Below are 15,396 nucleotides of genomic sequence, written 5' to 3' on the forward strand. Positions count from 1 at the left end.
GGACTCCCGGACGCACCTCAAAACCATAGGGAGGGTCCGGGTGGGCATCTGTCCATGGTGGCGGCTCCGGTTCGGGACGTGGACCCCACTCCATTAATGTCATAGTTCCTCCCCTTCGCGTCCTGGGATAATCCACCCTCGCCGCCGACCATGGCCTAATAGTCCTCACCCAGAACCCCACTGAGCTGAGGGGCAGCTCGTGACTGAGGGGCAGCTCGGGACTGAAGGAGCTCGGGACTGAGGGGAAGCTCGGGACTGAGGGGAAGCTCGGGACTGAGGGGCAGCCCGGGACTGAGGGGCAGCCCGGGACTGAGGGGAAGCCCGGGACTGAGGGGAAGCCCGGTACTGAGAGGAAGCCCAGTACTGAGAGGAAGCCCAGTACTGAGAGGAAGCCCAGTACTGAGATGAAGCTCAGGCAGGTAGTAGGCTCCGGTAGATCCTGGCTGGCTGGCGGATCTGGAAGATTCTGGTTGACTGGCAGATCTGGAAGAATCTGGTTGACTGGTAGATTTGGTCCTTCTGTAGCTCAGTTGGTAGAGCATGGCGCTTGTACGCCAGGGTAGTGGGTTCGATCCCCGGGACCACCCATACATAGAATGTATGCACACATGACTGTAAGTCGCTTTGGATAAAAGCGTCTGCTAAATGGCATATATTATATATTATTATTATTAGATCTAGAAGATCATGGCTGACTGGCAGATCTAGAAGATCATGGCTGACTGACAGCTCAGGCTGCTCCATGCAGACTGACAGCTCTGGCTGCTCCATGCAGACTGACAGCTCTGGCTGCTCCATGCAGACTGGCAGCTCTGGCTGCATCATGCAGACTGACAGCTCTGGCTGCTCCATGCAGGCTGGCAGCACCTTGCAGACTGGCAGCTCCTTGCAGACTGGCAGCTCCTTGCAGACTGACAGCTCTGGCTGCTCCATGCAGGCTGACAGCTCCTTGCAGACTGACAGCTCCTTGCAGACTGGCAGCTCCTTGCAGACTGACAGCTCTGGCTGCTTCATGCAGACTGACAGCTCTGGCTGCTCCATGCAGGCTGGCAGCACCTTGCAGACTGGCAGCTCCTTGCAGACTGGCAGCTCCATGCAGGCTGACAGCTCCTTGCAGACTGACAGCTCCTTGCAGACTGGCAGCTCCTTGCAGTCTGGCAGCTCCTTGCAGACTGATAGCTCTGGCTGCTTCATGCAGACTGACAGCTCTGGCTGCTTCATGCAGACTGACAGCTCTGGCAGCTCCATGCAGACTGGCAGCTCTGGCAGCTCCATGCAGACTGGCAGCTCAGGCTGCTCCGAACAGGCAGAAGGCTCCGGCAGCGCTGTAGAGGAGGAAGGCTCTAGAAGCGCTGAACAGGCGGGAGACTCCGACAGCGCAGGAGGGAAGGAAGGCTCTGGCTGTGCTGAACAGGCGAGGCGCACTGAAGGGCTGGTGCGTGGTGCTGGAACTGGTGATACTGGATCGAGGACACGCACAGGAAGCCTGGTGCGGGGAGCTGCTACCGGAGGACTGGTGTGTGGAGGTGGCTCTGGATAGACCGGACCATGCAGGCGCGCTGGAGCTCTTGAGCACCGAGCCTGCCCAACCTTACCTGGCTCGATGCCCACTCTAGCCCAGCCAATACGAAGGGCTGGTATGAACCGCACCGGGCTATGCACCCGCACTGGAAACACCGTGCGCTCCATAGCATAACACGGTGCCTGCCCGGTCTCTCTAGCCCCCCGGTAAGCACAGGCTCTCAGGCTTCCATCCGCGTCGCCGTGCTGCCTCCGAGAATCACCTGACTCTGAGTGAGAACGGCCTCAGGCAGCCAAGCCTATGCTAGACACACCCCTAATAAACCACAATCCCAATGCCTATAAAAACCCCAATAAGACAACACAATAAACCCATGTCACACCCTGGCCTGAACAAATAATATAACGAAAACACAAAACACTATGACCAAGGCGTGACATGAAGAGGCTTTTCAGTAGGTCGAGTTTGGAGTAGCCTGTCCAACTTGTTCCAGTGCGTCCGGAATCAGAGGGAAGCAATTTTTGATGGTAAGGTCATTGACTGGTCGGTAATCTATGCAGGGACAGAGACTACCATCCTTTTCTTTCACAAAAAAAGAAACTGGATGCCGCAGGAGACGTGGAAGGACGGCTGAATCCCATGTCGAGGGCCTCTTCTATATAGGTGTCCATAGCCTCATTCTCTGGGATGGACAAGGGGTAGATCCGAACCTTAGGGGGCAATGCCCCAGTAAGGAGGTCGATCGCGCAGTCCTCCGGGCGATGAGGGGGCAGAATGGACGCCTTTTTCTTGCTGAAGACACTCAGAAACTGGGCATATACAGGTGGGATGTGGGTTGGAATGGCAGACTCCGATCCTTCTATAGAGGTGGCTCAACAGGGTAGACTGAAGCAGTTCTTAAAACAGGCAGGAGACTATGACAGCAGTTCCCTTTGCCGCCAGGAGATGTAAGGGTCGTGAAGGCTTAGACAGGGGTGACCGAGGATGAGTGGTACTTTAGGCGAAGACAACATCATTAACTGAATGACCTCAGAGTGAAGGAGGCCAATCTAAAGGGTGATACTTTCGGTAGTTGCGAGTTACAAGACCAGTTCCGAGAGGTTGTCCGTCCAGCGCATTAATCCTAACGGGAGGGGGAGGGGTTAGAGGCACAGGTTTTCATGTAACCTCCGATGGCCGAGTTGCATGTGTTTGGGGCTATTAGACCGTGGTGGATGAGAGAAGGGCGTGGAAGACTCGCAGGCAATGGGCGAATGTCTGCGGTCTGCGGTCTACCAGTACGTTGCCAATGGATATGGACATCCGGATGTATTGGTTTAGGTTCGTTAAATCTCCTCTGCAGGCCCGTTTGGTCTAACTCCCAATTAAGAACCATCCGGTAGACTAAGGAGAGATGGTTCACTCCATCCACTGCCAGCAGCCATGGTGCTGAACTCAAGGGTATACTCGGTGGTGGAGCGATGGCCCTGTCGCAGCTCACATAACAGGTACCCGGTTTGACGACCTGAAACTTAATGTTCGAACACCTCCTTGAAGAGGGCGTGGGAACGTGATTCAGATGGCAGATCAGAACTTTGAGCGGCCCACAGGGTTGTGACCCAATCCAGAGCTTTGCCTGTGAGTAGGGAGATGACGAAGTCCACCCGGTCTTTGTCAGAGATTAAGTCAGCGGGGTGATTGGCTATGTACAGGTTACATTGCATGAGAAATCCTTGACATTTCCCTAGGGAGCCGTCATATTTATTACGCATGGATATAGAGGAGATGAACGAGAGGAGGCTGTGGCACCTGATATCGGTGAAGCAGGAAGGGACTGGCGAAGGAGGTCGCAGAGTTCATTGATTCGTTCCTCCTGTCGGGCCAGACGTAGCTGCAGCTCCGCTGAATCCATCTGTCGTTTTTGGTGAGGGATTCAAGCACAGGGCGCAGCAGGTGTTCATTTGTAAAGGAGGAGGAGGCAGGTAGCTGGGGATCGGGAAGAAGGTCATACACAGGGGGGCCAAGAAGGCAACAGTACAGTCAGGGAAAATGTTAGTAATGTCGTCTGGGAGATCAGGCAATAGGAACAGGAAATCCGATAGGCTAAAGTACAGGCAGGGAATAGGCAAAAGGAGTCGTTAGTGAGGCAGGTCAAAACTATCATACACGGGAGAATTAAATTACGAGAAAACAAGAGCTACAAATAGAAGTGTGTCACAAAACAAACAATACCTTACAATGATGGGGTGCAAAGAACTGAACTAAATAGTGTGTGATAATGACATACAGGTGTGTGAACAGGTGATCGGAATTCAGGTGATTGGGGTCTGGAGAGTGACCTGCGTTCAGGGGATCTATGTGTTTGAGAGTGTGAGCTGGAAAGTGAGCTGCGTTCAGGGGATCTATGTGTTTGAGAGTGTGAGTTGGAAAGTGGGCTGGAAAGTGAGCTGCGTTCAGGGGATCTATGTGTTTGAGAGTGTGAGCTGGAAAGTGGGCCGGAAAGTGAGCTGCGTTCAGGGGATCTACGTGTTTGAGAGTGTGAGTTGGAAGCAGACGTTACAATTAAAAGTTTATTATTTAACCAAAATAGCATACACTTCACATTTGGAATATCAACAGCCACACAAAAACACACTGACACAAACATAATATCGCCATACCATTTTCATCTATTAGAGTAACCAACGGTATTTCAGGAACATATCGCATATCTTCAATCAATGTCTTTATTCAAAGCTACTTGTGTGTTTCACGCCTCTCCGCCTTCCCCAGCACAATGCATACTGAATTTGGCCCTGTATATTTTCAGTTGGTTTATCCTCTTGTCTAGCTTATTAATTTGATGCTTGAATCAAATTTTGGAATCCTAATAAGCATAGTGTTATAGATGATGTAGTGCATCACTTTAAATCTGACCAACAGTGGTCCTTTTAAGTTTCTGAAATGGACACCATGCAGTAGTACTGTCAGAGTGACACCCTGTAGCAGTATGGTGTCACTCTGACAGTACTGCTACATGGTGTCACTCTGACAGCACCATGTAGTAGTACTGTCAGAGTGACACCATGCAGTAGTACTGTCAGATTGACACCATGCAGTAGTACTGTCAGAGTGACACCATGCAGCAGTACTGTCAGAGTGACACCATGTAGCAGTACTGTCAGAGTGACACCATGCAGCAGTACTGTCAGAGTGACACCATGCAGTAGTACTGTCAGAGTGACACCATGTAGCAGTACTGTCAGAGTGACACCATGTAGTAGTACTGTCAGAGTGACACCATGTAGTAGTACTGTCAGAGTGACCCCATGCAGCAGTACTGTCAGAGTGACACCATGCAGTAGTACTGTCAGAGTGACCCCATGCAGCAGTACTGTCAGAGTGACACCATGCAGCAGTACTGTCAGAGTGACACCATGCAGTAGTACTGTCAGAGTGACACCATGCAGTAGTACTGTCAGAGTGACACCATGCAGCAGTACTGTCAGAGTGACACCATGTAGTAGTAGTACTGTCAGAGTGACACCATGTAGCAGTACTGTCAGAGTGACACCATGCAGCAGTACTGTCAGAGTGACACCATGCAGCAGTACTGTCAGAGTGACACCATGTAGTAGTACTGTCAGAGTGACACCATGTAGTAGTACTGTCAGAGTGACACCATGTAGTAGTACTGTCAGAGTGACACCATGCAGCAGTACTGTCAGAGTGACACCATGTAGTAGTACTGTCAGAGTGACACCATGCAGTAGTACTGTCAGAGTGACACCATGTAGTAGTACTGTCAGAGTGACACCATGTAGTAGTACTGTCAGAGTGACACCATGTAGTAGTACTGTCAGAGTGACACCATGCAGTAGTACTGTCAGAGTGACACCATGTAGTAGTACTGTCAGAGTGACACCATGTAGTAGTACTGTCAGAGTGACACCATGCAGTAGTACTGTCAGAGTGACACCATGTAGTAGTACTGTCAGAGTGACACCATGTAGTAGTACTGTCAGAGTGACACCATGTAGTAGTACTGTCAGAGTGACACCATGTAGTAGTACTGTCAGAGTGACACCATGCAGTAGTACTGTCAGAGTGACACCATGTAGTAGTACTGTCAGAGTGACACCATGCAGTAGTACTGTCAGAGTGACACCATGTAGTAGTACTGTCAGAGTGACACCATGTAGTAGTACTGTCAGAGTGACACCATGCAGCAGTACTGTCAGAGTGACACCATGTAGTAGTACTGTCAGAGTGACACCATGTAGTAGTACTGTCAGAGTGACACCATGCAGCAGTACTGTCAGAGTGACACCATGTAGTAGTACTGTCAGAGTGACACCATGCAGTAGTACTGTCAGAGTGACACCATGTAGTAGTACTGTCAGAGTGACACCATGTAGTAGTACTGTCAGAGTGACACCATGCAGCAGTACTGTCAGAGTGACACCATGTAGTAGTACTGTCAGAGTGACACCATGCAGTAGTACTGTCAGAGTGACACCATGTAGCAGTACTGTCAGAGTGACACCATGTAGTAGTACTGTCAGAGTGACACCATGTAGTAGTACTGTCAGAGTGACACCATGCAGTAGTACTGTCAGAGTGACACCATGTAGTAGTACTGTCAGAGTGACACCATGTAGTAGTACTGTCAGAGTGACACCATGTAGTAGTACTGTCAGAGTGACACCATGCAGTAGTACTGTCAGAGTGACACCATGTAGTAGTACTGTCAGAGTGACACCATGTAGTAGTACTGTCAGAGTGACACCATGTAGCAGTACTGTCAGAGTGACACCATGTAGTAGTACTGTCAGAGTGACACCATGCAGTAGTACTGTCAGAGTGACACCATGTAGTAGTACTGTCAGAGTGACACCATGCAGCAGTACTGTCAGAGTGACACCATGTAGCAGTACTGTCAGAGTGACACCATGTAGTAGTACTGTCAGAGTGACACCATGCAGTAGTACTGTCAGAGTGACACCATGCAGTAGTACTGTCAGAGTGACACCATGTAGCAGTACTGTCAGAGTGACACCATGCAGCAGTACTGTCAGAGTGACACCATGCAGTAGTACTGTCAGAGTGACACCATGCAGCAGTACTGTCAGAGTGACACCATGCAGTAGTACTGTCAGAGTGACACCATGCAGTAGTACTGTCAGAGTGACACCATGTAGTAGTACTGTCAGAGTGACACCATGTAGTAGTACTGTCAGAGTGACACCATGCAGCAGTACTGTCAGAGTGACACCATGTAGTAGTACTGTCAGAGTGACACCATGCAGTAGTACTGTCAGAGTGACACCATGTAGCAGTACTGTCAGAGTGACACCATGTAGTAGTACTGTCAGAGTGACACCATGTAGTAGTACTGTCAGAGTGACACCATGCAGTAGTACTGTCAGAGTGACACCATGTAGTAGTACTGTCAGAGTGACACCATGTAGTAGTACTGTCAGAGTGACACCATGTAGTAGTACTGTCAGAGTGACACCATGCAGTAGTACTGTCAGAGTGACACCATGTAGTAGTACTGTCAGAGTGACACCATGTAGTAGTACTGTCAGAGTGACACCATGTAGTAGTACTGTCAGAGTGACACCATGTAGTAGTACTGTCAGAGTGACACCATGCAGTAGTACTGTCAGAGTGACACCATGCAGTAGTACTGTCAGAGTGACACCATGCAGCAGTACTGTCAGAGTGACACCATGCAGTAGTACTGTCAGAGTGACACCATGCAGCAGTACTGTCAGAGTGACACCATGTAGCAGTACTGTCAGAGTGACACCATGCAGTAGTACTGTCAGAGTGACACCATGCAGCAGTACTGTCAGAGTGACACCATGCAGTAGTACTGTCAGAGTGACACCATGCAGCAGTACTGTCAGAGTGACACCATGCAGCAGTACTGTCAGAGTGACACCATGCAGTAGTACTGTCAGAGTGACACCATGTAGTAGTACTGTCAGAGTGACACCATGTAGTAGTACTGTCAGAGTGACACCAAGCAGTAGTACTGTCAGAGTGACACCATGCAGTAGTACTGTCAGAGTGACACCATGTAGTAGTACTGTCAGAGTGACACCAAGCAGTAGTACTGTCAGAGTGACACCATGCAGTAGTACTGTCAGAGTGACACCATGCAGCAGTACTGTCAGAGTGACACCATGTAGTAGTACTGTCAGAGTGACACCATGCAGTAGTACTGTCAGAGTGACACCATGCAGCAGTACTGTCAGAGTGACACCATGCAGCAGTACTGTCAGAGTGACACCATGTAGCAGTACTGTCAGAGTGACACCATGCAGTAGTACTGTCAGAGTGACACCATGTAGTAGTACTGTCAGAGTGACACCAAGCAGTAGTACTGTCAGAGTGACACCATGCAGTAGTACTGTCAGAGTGACACCATGCAGTAGTACTGTCAGAGTGACACCATGTAGTAGTACTGTCAGAGTGACACCATGCAGTAGTACTGTCAGAGTGACACCATGCAGTAGTACTGTCAGAGTGACACCATGTAGTAGTACTATCAGAGTGACACCAAGCAGTAGTACTGTCAGAGTGACACCATGCAGTAGTACTGTCAGAGTGACACCATGCAGTAGTACTGTCAGAGTGACACCATGCAGTAGTACTGTCAGAGTGACACCATGCAGTAGTACTGTCAGAGTGACACCATGCAGTAGTACTGTCAGAGTGACACCATGTAGTAGTACTGTCAGAGTGACACCAAGCAGTAGTACTGTCAGAGTGACACCATGCAGTAGTACTGTCAGAGTGACACCATGTAGTAGTACTGTCAGAGTGACACCATGTAGTAGTACTGTCAGAGTGACACCATGCAGTAGTACTGTCAGAGTGACACCATGCAGTAGTACTGTCAGAGTCACACCATGCAGCAGTACTGTCAGAGTGACACCATGTAGCAGTACTGTCAGAGTGACACCATGCATTTACATTACATTTACATTTAAGTCATTTAGCAGACGCTCTTATCCAGAGCGACTTACAAATTGGTGCATTCACCTTATGACATCCAGTAGAACAGTCACTTTACAATAGTGCATCTAAATCTTAAAGGGGGTGAGAAGGATTACTTATCCTATCCTAGGTATTCATTGGATAGGATTAGTAATCCAGTAGTACTGTCAGAGTGACACCATGTAGTAGTACTGTCAGAGTGACACCAAGCAGTAGTACTGTCAGAGTGACACCATGCAGTAGTACTGTCAGAGTGACACCATGCAGCAGTACTGTCAGACTAACACCAGACCAGCGTATTAACCAGCAGCAGATAGTGTCAGGCACAAGCCTGCTAATTATGGTCCCCTACCAGGTCCTCCAGCACTGAGGAAATGTATGCTCTAATTTCTGATTAAAAACATAAATGCATATGGAAAAAAGGATCAATTAAAAAACCAACCTCTAGTAAAGTCATTAGATGTGGTCTTTCATTGGAAGTGCTTGCTCTGTGATGAAGGTTTAAAGAGTCCAGTGGCAGAGACACTAAAACTGTGTTTGCTTTATTTACGACGCTGCCGTGTCACCCACCGGGCCCAATTAGGCTGCGACTGATCCCTCTGAAAGCTCCTCGCTGCTCCTCTTTGACAGGAAATGAAAGCTCCACTTGCTCACGTCCTTCCACTGACCCATAGGCTCCAGGCTCTGTCTTCAACCTGTTCACTGCAGTCTGGGCTGGTGGGGAGCAATGACTCTAACACGCCGCCACCAGGACTCCGGCCTTTAGCCAAGCATTTCACATCACTAATCTGTGTCAACAGATCAGAATGTCATGATGATGTGAATGTTTTAAGAATACAATTCTTCAGGGCATAAGACACAAACAGCCTTACTGTATAGATTTAAAATCATGCCTGGATACCTCCTGTACCATTTCTTAGATAGTGATGTTAAGCTACTGTACAGTGTTGCAGCATACTGTGTGAGCACGGTTTCTTACCCACATGAGGGAGCTGTGTGGCTGAACCATAAGGGATGGTTCTGATTGCCATGCTGGCTTGCGTTCTTATATCAGCTTCAGACGGTTTGTCAGTGTAATTTTCTTAATTAACTGAGATGTGCTCTGATTAAACTGATATTTACCAATTTACATCCTTCCAGACAGCTTTAAATTGCCTTCCATAGACTCCAGGCTGGTGTGTTATAGCCAGGAGTTACAAATAGAGCATAAAATGATCTATTCATGTTCCTACATCCCATTAAGTTGTGTGTTATTTTGCATGGACATGTAGATGTAGAAGATTGTGTTATATTCACACAATTGCATGTTATTAATAATACCCATCTTTAACACATGCCACTGTGCGCTATGCAACCGACAACAATATATGATAGGTTTATGTAATTCTTGAATTACCATACACACAAGTACATAAGTCGTTTATTAGTTTCAATAGACATAAAACCCCTAGAAATAAACCTATGGATCTTTAAGCAAGCAGCAAGAGACCAATTAGCAAGTATCTCTTTTCTATTCCTCCCTATCTGCAGTAAGTGAGTGTGAGAGGGAGAGGTGTGGGGGGAGGAGTTTGAGCGGCACAGACAGGCAGAGAGAGGCAAAACAAAGCCATCATCTCCTAGTGCTTGCCCTTCTCTCCCCTCTCCTCTGCAGCTCCAATTACTGCCTCCTTTCCCTGCCATCAGTATGCAGCAGGGCTGCTCCTCTCCACCACTCGCCCCAGGCCATTGAATACGTTACCTCCGCTATGGGGCTAGGGGCTCGGGGGCGCCGCGCCCCCTAACCCCTCGGATCATTTGGGATTCCTGCTCCTGCCTTGGAGAGACGATAACAATAAAAGATCCAGATAAATAAAGAAATAAGGTTGGCTCTCAAATATCCAGAGATCTACTGATTTATTGATTTGTTCATTCTTTAGTTTATTGTTATTTGTAAATCATTACTGAGCTGCAACCACCCGGCCCTGCAACATCACCCCATGAGTATGAGTACACTGGTGTATAATACGCTGCAAAGGTTCAGTGAACTCACAAGGACGGGACAGGAAGTTTGTGTTTGAGGAATTTTGTAGTGGAGCAAAATACTAGCCTACAATTTTACATGTTCATAGGACAGGTTATTGGGGAAATTATGCATAATGCTACATAATTCAATATTGTTATGATACTGTATATTTTTATACCGATAATGAGCCATCTTTATGGACTGATTATTGCATACTAAACTGATCCAATAGTATTGCACAGACCATTACTTGATAATAGTAATTCTTATGTCCTGTTAAACCACAAGGGTTTGTACAATGTACTCGAGGAAAGCCTAAAAAGCTGTTTAAACTAAAATGCTGTTGGCTCAGATTCCATCTCTGTGTCTTTGGGCTAGGTTTAGGGTAGCTCAGTGAGCTGTGGAGACAATACCGTTCTTACTAAAGCACTTAAGATGACTTACAGGATAACAAAGGCATATTTGTGTTTCAATTCTGTTAGAAAAGTCCCCCTAATGCCACCACATAACTACCTGGTCTAACTATGTTGTGCAACAACAAAAACTAGCATCCTGCTATAGTGGAGGGGAATATACTGTAATAGGAGTGTACAACAACAATGGAACCATATTTATAATGACCCATATCCTCTCGAAACCTTGAATAACAAAGCTGTGTGTTCCAGTTCCACATTGTAGCCAGTAAAAGTGTGTTATACTGTAGCTGTGTCTTTACCTTTCATCTCCTACTCTGTGGTCCTCACACTGTCTTCTTTGTCCACAGCTGCTCTTCCCACTCCCCCGTGAGAGCAGATGCAAGCTCACTTTCTGGGTAACCTCACCACAGAATTGTTTTGTAGATGTGATAACAATAGTGGGGAATTCGATTAAATGGGATGAAAATGGTAGCGTGAAAAAAAGACCTTCCACTTCACTGTGCTGCTCGGGTAAGTTACCGACTGAGCAGAGGCTCAGAGCGCTCTCAGTCAGATACAGCTCACATTGCAACCAAACCATTTTATTCCTCCAATAGTGACATTAATGCCTCTTTTAAAATGCTTCTGTTTTCCCCGAGAAATTGTTTGAGTAATTGATTACTGCATTACTTAATGTAGCGATGAATCAATTCTCCAAAATGTCAGTCCCTGCTATGGTAGCAGGGGGAGAGAAGCCGTGTGAGACATTGAATGTGATAGAGCCATAGGGGGAATTATGAGACGATTAGGAGACGCTGTTGTTACTCTTGGCTTCTCAGAGGATTTTTTTCACTGAATGTATCTCCCTGTTAATAGTTGGCAGTGGGCGGTCAGGGGATGTTAAATCAGCTGGCCAAGGGGTTTTATATTGTGATATCTTAAAATTAGAGGATGAGGTAATGTGAGGTGAGGTAATCCACTTACTATGATTAAATGGGACACAGGACTCTGCTTTTCCTCTACAGTGCACTGGTAAAATTATGGTTCAACATTCACCACAGCCATTGTTGTCTTCAGAGTGATATAGCGCATCTGATAAAATATGTACAATATGAGAAATACTGAACAAGATCTATTACAAGTAAAGTAAAACCTAAAATATCCCCTGCGTAGATATCCTATGATAATGCAAGATTAACGACATTCCATACAGTTAAGCAGTGGTGCGTATGAGACAGCAGTAGAAGTGGCACCTGCTCCTCAAAGACCCAGCTATAATCACTCTGATCTGCCCCCCGTGACACACTGACTTGGTGTTACTTAGGAAAGGAGATCTGCCTCTGAGATCCTCAAACACTTTTTCAGGGCGCGCCGTATTACCTTCCTAATTCATGCCAGATGTGACGTCCCTGCTCTTACACCCTCTTTCCCCCCCCCTTATTCCCACCTGCTAGCTGACCTGGGGACCCAGTGTGCCAGACTTTCATTTGGTCTGCCTCTCCTGAAGTAAAGTTCTTTGGCTCACCACAATCCTTCTTTCTCTGGCATGCCACTGCCTGGAGGGTCTGCTCTGCAAAGTTCATGTAGAAAAGCACTGGCATCTTCCCTCTGTCACAGCCCCCATCTCCTTTGTTACGTCCATCAACGTCTTAATCGGAATCCCCATGTCCATGACCCTGAGTGACCTACCTCACATGTAGATGGCTGAGAACCAAGGCTTCTAATATACAGGCTACATACAGGCTCTTACAGGATCCTTTCTTTACCAGCCACTCACAGCCATACTGAACCGTATGCATACAACCTTCATGAACACTGTATTCATACTTAACCTTGGATAAACACAATGTAATCGTACGTGTTTTAGTGTATTGTAAGAGATTCTTTATCAATGAAAACTATTGCTGTTCTTGCATAGCTTTGCAACTCACCATGTAGTCTTTGCACTGAATAGAACCCTTTTGTCTTGAGAACACATTGGATTTAAATGAAAAACCAAAGGAATGTCATTGTTGGATGATGAACACCGTTGGCTTGTGCTGACCGGCTGAAAGATCTGAGATTTAATTGGATTGGTTGGCCATCCTATGCTGACGGACATGTCCGTCTCCCAGGAGCGCCCAGCGTCTGTCTCCACTGGACGGGCCCCAGTAAATAATCTCTCTACCCTAAACGCTTTACTGTTAATTGTGTTTCTTTTTTTCTGGGGATAATTAAGACAACACCTTTGCGCCTCGCTTTGGAACGTGGATTCCACAAGGGTTGAGGCAGGTGCCTCTTACTGAGAAAGACTTACTGACAAGAGCTGTCAATCAAACCTAAAGAGCTCTCCATTTCCTTCAGCACTCTGAAGCCCTATTCCCTTTAGTCAGTTTATTCCAAACACAATTTTAAAGAGCCAGGGATTAGGCAGGTAGCAAGCAGAGCCAGACTGTCAGAGGAAATCAGTGCTCCCCAGCCTAGAGCCTAGTCTACCCTGCCTCCCTCCATGTATATGGTACTGAGATGGTGGATAGCTTTCCCTCACAGATGATAAGTGCTTGTGCATAAGAGACTTGCAATGGTATCCTCATCATTCAAATTATAAAAGTTATTATGGCTCCGGACATATTTATTTTGGCATTTAGAGGTCACTGACTGGACCTTTACATAGGCTTTCAAACACTTGCATGCTTTGTCCCCGCATCATTATGAGGCCGATTTCTATTTCATTCTCACGCATACATTTCTTACATCCATCCCCATTTGCTAGTCCATTGTATAAACGATGGTCAAAGGGATGCATTTGATGCACTTCTTTCTGAAAAGAAATCTAAACAGTATAGGCCTATATCTCTGTCTACGTTCTCGCATAATCCTTATTCATGCCGACTGTTAGCATTGAAAGAATGAAGCATGCTAATGGAACAATACAGTCTTTGAGGAACATAGAAGGAGACGGCTATTGTTATTCTCATACCTGACCTGGAGGGCATTGTCAAGCAGAGCAGAAACAGGCCGACATAAAGAAGCGCATAGTAAAATAACCCAATCAAAGACTATCCACAGTGCGTGGTGCTAGAGCCCATTCTATGTGTTCAGACTGTGTCCTGATCTGGGAGACAGGCCACAGAGAGGCGCCAGCAGCTATTCACGCAGGAGTCGCCACAGCAAAGCGGGAAAGCAGGTCAAGGAGTCACGGCCACTAAGCGCAGCCGTGCTATAGAGTACCACTGACAGGCTGGGCCAAGGCTGGGGCAGCAGCTGGGTGGGTGGGTGGCTGGGTGAGGAGCAGCATTTGGGGATTGCATGGATCTTGTCTGCTCTTAAAAATGGTGAGGATAAATACTACTTGTCTGGATGAGAGAAAAGATATTACATTGCTCTGGGCTAAAATTAATTAGTTATGGTAAAGTGCAATGGTTGATGAAAGTATGGTGTTTATTCTGGAATAGATTTTCAATCACGTTTGGTGCTGCAGTCATTGAAGGTTGAAATACTATATTTTGAGCATTGCAACGACACAAATTGGTCAGTTAAGTTTAAAATATTTTTGTTAGAAATATGTGCTGTCACATTTTGCAATGGTGTAAAAAAAAATTGAAAGACAAAGTGAATCTGAGCTTCTCCCAGCAGCCTCGCTGCTCGTCACACACAGACAGGAAATGGACAGGCACTTTGGGGGAATTCAATTCACTTGTCGTCCACTGTGAAAAAGATTGAATCACTAAGACATTTGAGGTGATTTAATGGTGTTAACATACTCACAGTACTGCACAATGACTTAAGCAAAACCGGCTTTATGGATTATTGAGTTCAGTGTAAAATATGTCATTTCTCTTAAATCTCCCAGTCCATTTCACTGAGAACAATAGATGGACATTAACTGTAAATTTGAAGGTGAAATTTGCTATGAACAGATTGGTGATGGATTCTGAAACAGAGAAATGATAAATACTCCTATACAATTCACTCTCATTTTCAGATGTGTTTTGAACATTTTGAAAGTAGGGCAGCTACAAAGGCTCATTTTCATAAACCTTCAGAATCCTGGCTAGGAAAATGTGTTGTACCACTGATCTACAAATACAAGCAAAGAGGCCTAAAGAACAAATGTTCTAATAATGACAATAAACCCAATATGGCATTGATTACACTTTTCACATTGACTATCCTCTAAATCACTGGGTGTACAACATGCTGTGTTATGTTAGTACAGTGATACTGTCTGCCTGTCTGTACTGCTGTCTTAAACAGCTGAATAAAGTCAGAGAGATAAGCACTAAGGTCTTGCTACAGCTCACCAGCTGAGATGTGAGGAGCGTAGGTGGCGAGTCCAAGACTTCCTCACAACCACTGCATGAACCGTGGGAGGATCGGGATGTGGAAACGCTTTGCCTTTTTTCACTAACTACAACAACATCCTACTCCCCTTGCCTCATGCACATGTCCTCTCTCTGTGTGCATTATGACCCTGATGAGCTGACCACATCCTTGGAACACTTCACAAGATAAATAATTGAACTCTC

The 15,396-nt window shown here is 46.7% G+C and overlaps 1 long non-coding RNA gene across 1 annotated transcript in view; it reads right to left on the reverse strand.

The window, feature by feature from the left end:
* The window catches only part of LOC118396701 (uncharacterized), a 33,554-nt gene extending 22,209 nt beyond the window's left edge, over nucleotides 1-11,345 (reverse strand). The window contains exon 1 of the long non-coding RNA XR_004828249.2: nucleotides 11,209-11,345. This is a non-coding gene — a long non-coding RNA (uncharacterized LOC118396701). The remainder of the gene's footprint in view (nucleotides 1-11,208) is intronic.
* Nucleotides 11,346-15,396: the final 4,051 nt, after the last annotated feature.

Source organism: Oncorhynchus keta, chromosome 17 (genome assembly GCF_023373465.1).
Source record: "Oncorhynchus keta strain PuntledgeMale-10-30-2019 chromosome 17, Oket_V2, whole genome shotgun sequence".
Taxonomy (NCBI): Eukaryota; Metazoa; Chordata; class Actinopteri; order Salmoniformes; family Salmonidae; genus Oncorhynchus; species Oncorhynchus keta.